The sequence below is a fragment of the Pyxicephalus adspersus genome, chromosome 1 (genome assembly GCF_032062135.1).
Source record: "Pyxicephalus adspersus chromosome 1, UCB_Pads_2.0, whole genome shotgun sequence".
Taxonomy (NCBI): Eukaryota; Metazoa; Chordata; class Amphibia; order Anura; family Pyxicephalidae; genus Pyxicephalus; species Pyxicephalus adspersus.
In genome coordinates, this window is record NC_092858.1 from 165,421,281 (window position 1) to 165,431,729 (window position 10,449).

At 37.8% G+C, this 10,449-nt stretch overlaps 1 protein-coding gene across 1 annotated transcript in view; it reads right to left on the bottom strand.

Annotated features, from left to right (window-relative positions):
- MRPS6 (mitochondrial ribosomal protein S6) overlaps positions 1–10,449 on the bottom strand; it is a 46,135-nt gene that overhangs the window by 34,787 nt on the left and 899 nt on the right. The gene's annotated exons all lie outside the window — the stretch shown is intronic.

A 10,449-nucleotide genomic window follows, 5' to 3' on the forward strand; every position in this document is an offset into this window, starting at 1 on the left:
CAAGCAACACTGGTTTACTAGAAGATTACTTGCAAATGGCAGCTGGAATTCAGTGGCCAGGTTCCTAAATTCTGTCCATAGATGATAGGTATGGTCCACTCACAGGCCATGTCAATAGCACGGAATGCACATCTCCAACACACTCCCATAGCATACTAGTAATGGATCTTATGGGGGTTAAATAGCTGTCAATAAAATATTCAAAAACCTAGACATATCCTAAGGCACACAGCTAAATAAACTGCAATAAACTCACTGAACAATAATTCTCTGTAGTCATAATCATTTTAAAATCTGTAAAACTGACATTATAAGGCAATGTAAGCTGTTCTTACACTACAAAAATCTCCTTTATTAAGAAAGAGAACATAAAATAAGGATTAAGAGCTACTGCCCCTGCAGAGGGAGGGGAGATTATTAAAAACTCAAGCCAACAAAATTTTATTAAATCGAACGGTGATACAAACATGAAGCTTTCCTCCCCCATTACAGTGTGCAAAACTGGTCATTTGGGGAGCCCTGAATGCTTATTGTAGGTTGGGGATCAAAGACATTAAAAAGAAAGTGGACTGCTCATAGTAACAAACCATATTTTTCTATTTCAAAAAAGGCTCTAAAAAAACAAATGCTTTAACAGATACCTTCACAGATCCAGACCAAGACTAGAGATCAAAGAATTTAAAGGTTCTTTTCTGCACACTAGTCTTGTTTTATTACAGTTAGAGTTGCCAACATAACAACCAGAGTTTTTTTTGGAAGACACCAATGAAAGCCTTTATGCATCTTTAATATTGAATTTAAGCCAATTTGAAAACAAGAAAAAGAGTAATAGCTGAGGTTTTAAGGCATCACTTGGTGTTGGGTCTGGTGGAACCAGCAAACCATGGACAGCACAGTTCCAGTATATTAAGTCTTATCACCAAGGAGCTGTCAGTTTTCCAGCAGGTAAGGCACCTAAGCAGTTTGCTTGGCTGTTCTCTGTATTTCGGGCAATCCTTTTTAGCTTCATTGCTTGGTTGTAGTCAGAGAAAGGTGCTGCACAGTAGCTATAGAAACACTGGTTATATAATAATTCTCTTTGCAGTAATGGATTTTTGAGGAGTGTAAATAGGCTATGACAGCTACTTCTTAATAAAACAAAATAACCTAGGTGCTTATCGACCATAGAACAAATATTTCTTCAGCAGCCGGGAAAATAGGATGCATTTGCACAGAGTTAGAAATAAACAATTTACAACACATTGTGCAGCTGTTATTAGCACCTCTGTGAAAGTTTTTTTTTTTTTTTTTTAACTTTTAGTATAACTATTTATTTAAATGTGCTCTTCAATGCAGTCTCGGGACTTCCCCAAGTCTTCATTTTCCTGCAGCTGTGTTCCTTAATGATGCAGAAAATAGAACTTAAGTAATGAAGTGGGCTCGGAGGTAGCCTCATTTTTTGTAAATGGGTGTGAAACCTACCCAGATTAGAACTGCGGGGTGCTGTAAGCGTTTCTGCAAAGCAGCTTCACTATATACTAATACAGCCCTGCAAGTGGTAACCTGTTGCAGCCATATCCTAGACCAGCCATTCTCAAGCAGTGTTCCATGGAACCCTGGGGTTCCTTCAGAGGTTGCATGGGGTTTCTAGACTGGTAGATGACTGACCAATATTTGATGGTGCCTGCCTAGTTTCAGGGACAATGCCACTTGGAAAAGCCAGCTGCAGGACACCAATGATTGTTATAGTCGTCTATATGTTTAGCATTCTGACCGTCAGTGTAAAGAAGGGAAATTCAACCCATTGACCCCAAATGCAGGAACATTTTTCCCCACTAATTCCAAATTAATTAGGTCTCAGAGAACCCCCACTAAAACTAGAAAAGCATTTCAAATGTTTCTTTGGGGTAAAAAGGTTGAAAAAGGTTGGCTCAGACCCAACATTTCTATAACATCATCCTCACTAACAATATAATCCAAAAACCAATGGAAACTTTAACTTTATAAGAGAAAACAGTGCTGTCAGCTCCTTTAAAAAACAGAAACACAGCAAACAACTAAATACACATTTACATGAACGGGCCAAGCTACGTACCGGGAGGCCGACATGAGTATTCATAGATTGCAACCAGGAACTCGTCTGACTGGCTCACCCTCAGCCTGCTCATGGGTTTAATGACATCAATACCCCACCGGCAATGGGTGTTCATCCTTTGTGTGTCATGTAAGCCGGCTAATCAACTTCCTAACCAACCCTAATCTCTTCTCCAGAAGTCCTGAATTCAGATGAACTTGGTTTAATGTATTTGCTAAAAGAAAAAATAGTTAAACATAAAGCTTGAACTTTGGACCGGCCTACAGGAATGTTTAGGTAAAAGCTAAAAACAGCCTATGGCCGATAATGCCAACATGGCGGGTCAATAAGGACTTTAGTCAATCAATAGTTCCAAATCCACAGTATTCTATCAACTAGGTATTTATAAATAACCTCCATAAACAAACAGTACTCACATCAAACAGATTCTTATATCACTGACTTCTTATAGAAGGTACAAAATGGGCTTTGGTTTTTAATGTAAGCCTTGTGTTTCTTTGTTCCAAGCAAGCCCCATCATGATTCTGGTTCTATAGCTGCAGATTTCTATAGGTAGAGGCTGCAATACTGAAAATTAGAATTGTGAAACGCCCATTGAATGTGGTTGCATTGGGTAGGCTTGGTTTTTATTCTAGTTTCTCAGAAATATAGCAAACAATCCAAGAGATGTGTTTCACCCACCTTGCAAGTCCACTTTTATAGGAAATCATACCATAGGTAGTAAATCTTAGTGTCACATGTGACCAAACTATAGAAAAGTAAAAGGAATACTTTTAAAAATTCCCAGCCTATCCAAATAATAGTATCAAACACTGTCTGCCTCAGTTGGTTCAACTGCCTTATTTTGTACAACTACTACTTTGTAATGGCAAAGGCCACATGATCATATGACCTACAAAACAACAACAAATAAAACTAATACAACCACAACATTCAAAAACATTTTCAGCAACAGAATTGTACTTTCACTTACAATGAAACAATCTTATAAATCTATTTTATGTAATTGGGATGAACACAGACAGACGTGTTGAAGTTCCAGCCCAAGCGACAAACATGGCCAAAAGGTGTTCAGACATAGAGATAGAAAGTGTGTAAATCACATGATCACTAGGTGACGATAAAATTAAAAAAGCCCAAAAGAAAAAATAAAATACAAACAATAAATTTTACTTTGTACATTTGGGCTTCCACTTTAAATCTACAGACAGTCCACAGCCCTATCTGAATTGTGGTATTTCTATTCGGAGATCACATGGTCAATGCCACTGTACTGGTCACATGATTTGCGCTGGATATGGATACATTTTGCAGCATTCTCTATACTTAAACACTAGCGGGACTTGTGAGAGTAAAGGCTCAATTTAAGATGCAGACATGTGAGAATGTTCTCATTTTATAAAACACGAAGAACAATAACTTGATCCAAGGATGCCATCAGATCAAAGCAGACCTGCATATCTCTGGGGAAATTTGATAAGCTGTGTTGCATTTTCCCAGCTGACAGCTATTGTATCCGCTAATACTTTGCTGCCAGCGAGGGGTGTTCGTGGAGATCATGGCTTTGTACGCAAGCGTTACAAAAGTGAAGACAACACACCTATAATGAAAAAAAATAATATTCTCTCGGCAGCTTGTCATGGTTAGATTTTTGTATGGAAACACCAACAAGCCTTTGGTCATATCACACACAGACGATGCACTTGTAACTCATACTGCACTATTTAACAAGATGTCATCTATTAATGTATAAGGCTACGTACACATGTGCAATAATTGTTTTTTGTTGTTGGAAATAGTTGTTTTGTCTTTGGAAAGGATCGTGAAAGACCCTTTCCAACATTAAAAGACTGCACGATGAATGAACAAGCGTTGCACATACAGCACCGTTCTATGGAGAGTGGAGAACGACGGAGCGGCACCCCGCTGTGCTCTCTCTCCTTTCACTTTCATCAGAATCATTTGTTGTCAACGGATCCACCAAAACAGTTGTTAGAACAACAGAAATCGAGCTCTGTGCACACATCAGATTCTCTCCTGCAGTGATTATCGGATGACAATCATCTGACGTGTGTACGTAACCTAAGACAACTGGGCACCAGGCGCATCTGTAATAATTTCAATCTCCACTCTGTTTAAATAGTACAACCTCACCTCTCAGCGATCACTTTTTATTATTATTTACTTGTAATCTCTCTCTGTCATTGCAGAAATGTAACACTCTAAAGTAAACAAGGTTGTTAGGCTGCCATGGCATTAGGTTGTAAGAACTGGAGAATAAGCACAATCCAATTAAGCTATGATAAAAAGGAAGATGTATTAATCTCTTGACATTTCCCCACCCTTGGAAAAGATCCTATGTGGTCTTTGAAAATGCAACCTTGCTTGCAGCAGAAACTCTACTGCACAAAAGATACCCAACAGTTCTTTGCGTTAAAGATTTATAAGCAACGTTAATAAATGAAAGAAAAGCGGATACTAGAATTATGGACCTAGGTGATGATAGACCCAGGACACCATATGAGATTTCCAAACTAGACTACCCAAGCATTGTATAACCTTGAAGAATAAAAAGATGCTTGATGATTTGGAGCACACACATTAAAACACTTTTTTATTATCTTTAGAGCAGCATTCAAAAGTTTTGCTAGCTCTTTTGTTCAGCCAGTCGTGTGATCCAGACAGTCCTTTCCCTTTCTGTTCCTAGCATTAAAGAGAATTTGTTCTGAAGAAACAATGGAGGCTGTTACTGCTGAACTACTTATTGGAGAATGCTAGTTCCTGGCTGTCTAGCTGAAGTTCTGGATTAACCTTAAACAATTCTAAATAAAAGGAATTTTGACCCTTGTTGGCACCCATACGGTAAGGAATATTTCAGGGCTGTGACTAACAAATACTTAAAGATGAACTTCATTTGAAGGTTTTGAGCTTCCTTTCACATCCTTAGAAAAATGCTGTTATTTGGAACCTTAAGCAGCAAATTAGCGTGGACAGTATGGACCAGGAGCAAAGGGATTGTTTAACCTAAACGGTCATACATCGGCCCGGAAATGAGATGGGGTCAAGAGAATGGCTGCAGTTTCAGAAACCGGTTTTGTGGAATGTAGGAAATGTAGAGCAGGAAGACTGATTGATTTTACAACGCAGAGGACTATCAAGAAATGAGCAAAAAGGTTAGAGGTCAACCTAAGTAGGGCAAAGCTGGAACACTTTTCAGGAGGAGCTCAGGAATTAATATTATTAAACAGGATTTATATAGCACCAACATATTATGCAGCGCTGTACAATTAAATAGGGGTTGCAAATGGCAGACGAATACTGACAATCACAAAGGGGGAGTAGAGGACCCTGCCCAGAAGAGCTTACAATCTAAGACATGGGGAAGTATCACACAATAGGAGAGGGCTATGGAATGGTGGGTGAGTAGTGAGGGTTTCAAAAAAGAAACTAAGATGGGTAGGCAAATTTGAAAAATTGGTTTTAAGTGCTCTTTTAAATGAGCAGAAAGTAGGAGCAAGGCAAATAGAATGAGGAAGACCATTCCAGAGTCAGGGCAGCTCTAGAAAAGTCTTGGAGTCGTGCATGTGATGAGGTTATGAGTGAGGAAGTCATTAGAAGGTCATTGGAGGAGCGGGGAGAGCGGCTAGGGGAGTATTTTTCTATCAGGTCAGAAAGGAAAGTGGGACAAGAACTATGGAGGGATTTGAAGGCAAAGCACACGAGCTTGAATATGATTCTAAGATGAAATGGAAGCCAATGAAGAGAACTACAAAGAGATGCAGCAGAAGAGGAGTGGTGAGAAGAATGGATGAGTCTGGCTGCAGAATTCATATTAGATTGTAGAGGAGAGAATCGGGTTAGCGGAATACCAGTGAGGAGGATACAGGAATGACAACCTCTGCATTCTGTGCAGAAAAAGTGACTTTAAACTTCCAATAGAGGGGAAGACCTTGTGTGGGACATCTGCCTATAATCTGTAGAACTTAGATTCACTTACTGGAAGAGTTGGCCAGGTCAAACAGAGATTTTCAATCAAGTTAGAAGATCTTCAAGAATGGTCACCAGTGCTTGGGTTTACATACACCTAATACCACTTATGATGCCATATTGAGTGGCCATCAGAAGATGGTTGCTCATTATGGCACCATTTTTGGTATTAGGTGTATCTAAACCCAAACTTCTTTCATGTGTTCCCTTTTGGCGTGCTGTGTTGTATTTGGTTAGGTTGCATTGAGCTTCATTATGGGCCCCATAATGAGATTGGCCTGATGTTGGCACAGAGGATTATCCCCATATTAATGTATATGAGGAACTAATGTTGTCTAGTTTATTGGAGGTGTTATGGTTAATCACTGCCTAAATGGGAGTTTTGAGCCTAGAGTAAAGTGAAATTGTTAGCTTGATTGAGCGACCCACTTTTTTCTTTTCTGTTTGACCATTGTATCCTCATGGTGATCCCTATGGTGTTAACTGCAACCCATGATATTAGAGCAGTCCTTCTTGACATTAACATGGGGAAACCCTTGAAATAACTTTCAGGTCTTTAGGGAACTCCTTCTATAATTACTGTATCCATAGCATACAGTACATTAGTGTCTCTTATATTATATTGTCTCTTTCTCTTATATTGCTGGCCAATGGCAGGCTCTGTAATAAACTGTCACAGCCAATTAAATTGGGGAAGAACAATAAAAGTAATGACAAATTTTTATTCCTGTTCAGTCAGCCACCACCACAGACCTGGCACTGTCACCTGGCAAGGTCATCTACCTGCTGATTAGAAATGTCAACTGAATAAGTAATCAGATCACTTTATGAACTTGCCAGCCACATAGTAACACAGTCATACATAGTAACCTGAGATGCAGAATAATAGGGCTAGGTCATTGTTTGATCAGATCAGTACTATATTTAGTCATGAAGAAAGGAAGACAATGGTTAAACAGGATGCCAGTGATAAGATGGATAGTCATTAAAGTCATCTACTGATGACCCCCACCCCCCCCACACACACACACAGGGAAAACACAGCAAACTTCCTCTATAATAAAAAATTTTTGCTGCATATAAGTAAAAGGTAAACACTTACCAACATCACCAAAACAGAATTCTATAAATGTAAGAAAACTACAGAAAAGGTAAATTATAAAAGGAGACCAGCTGTATTATTTCCTATTGGTTGTTATGGAACTCTTTCACTGCCTTAGGGTTAGGTCACACAGTTGCATTTCTGCCAATGGCTCCTTATAAGTTTTTAACCTTGAAATCAATAAGAGCAGCCACTCTCATTTGTTTCAATTTTAAGAGTCTGTTGATCATCACAATTTTTATTGTATTAGGAAGAGACGGATATATTACTGTATCATACATTCAAATATGTGTAATAAATGACGTCATACTGCTATGGAATATATAAAATCGTATCATGCAGCTTTGAATAAAATAAATGCCATATCTAGATAGATATATTTGTACTGTGGAGCTATAAAAATAGAATCGCATCTATGATCCAAGCTATGAATACAGTTTTGGAGTTCTATCATGTAGTTATGATTGCAGTATAAAGAGGTATATCATAGGGGTATACAAGAAGAAAGTATAGGAAAGAAAGAAAGAAAGAGTTGTATGACGAAGCAATGAAAACAGTATATAGAGTTGTATCATGGGCCAAGGAATACGGTATATAGAGTTGTATCATGGGGCAAGGAATACGGTATATAGAGTTGTATCATGGGGCAAGGAATACAGTATATAGAGTTGTATCATGGGGCTATGAATGCAGTATATAGAGTTGTATCATGGGGCTATGAATACGGTATATAGAGTTGTATCATGGGACAAGAAATACAGAATAAAGAGGTGTATCATGCGGCTATGAATACGGTATATAGAGTTGTATCATGGGGCTATGAATGCAGTATATAGAGTTGTATCATGGGACAAGAAATACAGAATACAGAGGTGTATCATGGGGCTATGAATACGGTATATAGAGTCGTATCATGGGGCTATGAATACGGTATATCATAGTTCTCCCCAGACGTTTTTAGCCGGTTGCTCCGCCCGGCTGATTTGAATACCCCGCCCAGCTCTCGGCAGCTCTCATCCTCGGATGCACGGATCTCAGGCTGCTGTGTGTCATCCGTTCAGAGGATTGCTGCTGCTGGAGAGNATGGGGCTATGAATACGGTATATAGAGTTGTGTCATGGGGCTATGAATACGGTATATAGAGTTGTATCATGGGGCTATGAATACGGTATATAGAGGTGTATCATGGGGCTATGAATACGGTATATAGAGGTGTATCATGGGGCAAGGAATACAGTATATAGAGTTGTATCATGGGACAAGGAATACAGAGGTGTATCATGGGGCTATGAATACAGTATATAGAGTTGTATCATGGGGCTAAGAATTCAGTATATAGAGTTGTACCATGGGGCTATGATTACGGTATATAGAGTTGTATCATGGGGGAAGGAATACGGTATATAGAGTTGTATCATGGGGCTATGAATATGATATATAGAGTTGTATCATGGGGATATGAATACGATATATAGAGTTGTATCATGGAGCTAGTAATACAGTATATAGAGTTGCATTGTGAAGCTATATAGAGTGGTATCATAAGGCTATAATTGAAGTACATAGAGCTATACACTACATGAAGTTGTATTGTGTTGAGTTATGAATACAGTACAGAGAATTGTATCATGGAGCTATGAATACAACATAGAGTTTTATCATAGCTATGATTACAGTACATGTTATTGTATCATAGCGCAAAGAGTTAGTAGTTGCCCCTGAACTACACATGTCCTACCACTGCTGGATTACCTGTGGTCCTCAAATTCTGATAAGAGGTTATTAAAAATTGGTCAGTGGCAGGGCAGCTTTGCTTTGATGGACCTAGGAGAACTCCAGGCCAATTTATGTCCATATATTACATCTTAAGTAAAATAAATACATACAATGCATTGCTACCAAAACTTTTTAATGCTGTAATTGGGCTTCGGTAGATGTATGCAAGCCAAGCTAATTGTAAAATAAAAATGAAAAAAAAAACAATTCTATTGCCAATCATGCACAGCTAATATACGCTTTGTATCTGTGAAATTCCTACATGGTATTTTCAACATGGTCCTCAAAAACACATTAAAAGAGACAACTGCTTGATGAACAGAGTTTTTTAAAGTGTTTTTGCAGCTACAGTACAACCTTTTTAACATGGGGGAACCCTTGAAATAACTTTCAGGTCATCAGGGAACCCCTGCTATATAACTATATCCGCAGCTCACGGTACAATAGTGTGATGGTCAGTAGGAAGAATTCCTCTTACATTGCTGGCCAGTGGGAAGAATGTCACATTACATATAGCCAAAAAGATCATTGGTGTCACTTAAACTGACCTGAGAGTTACAAACAGCTCATTGCCCAAAGAACTCCTAGAAAACTGCGAAGGAACCCCGGCTGAGAAGCTGATAAAAATATAGTAAATGCCACTCTATTAAACACAAATGTATAATTTATTGTTATAGGTACATGTACTTCTGTATCATATATAGTAGCACCTCTAGATATATTATGTTGTTATTCTTCAACTACAAATATATTATAAAGGATCCAATTGGATACATTGTATCTCATTTGGTATGACACACCCCTGGATATTGAACAATGTTATGATTCTGCTATGAATACATCAGTTTAGTATCATGGTTATACTGCCATGTGTATAGTACTGGAGAGATTAAATTCCTATATATATATATATTATAATACAGCCATGTGAATAGCACATTCCAGTGTTATAATAGATATATCCTGTATAATATGTAATGTATAAATGTATGACATGCCAATTTATTATATATATATATATATAGCCATGTGCTGAGTACCTGTCATTGTATTTTACAATGCCCATCCCATTGGGTTACAAGTACACATATCAGAGTCATGTACATCATTAAATACCATCCCACAGTATAATATAATAAATATATATGTAATATCATTGTAACATATAAAGCACATCACATTGTAGTAAAGGTATATATGGAATTATCATATTGCCATGTGTACTGCATATCATTATATTGCATGTTATTGTACAATGGATATATATCATACATACTATTGTATTCTATAGTTATGTCATGCTGCCATGTGTACTGTACATCACTGTATAATACAGATCTATATCATACAGTAATATTAGGAGTACATGTCACTGTAATATTATATATAGAAGATCCCATTGCATCACATAAATATATATTATGGAGCCATGCGTCATTGTATTATACATAGGGAATATTATATTATATGTTATACACAGCATGTCATTGTATTATATATAGGGAATATT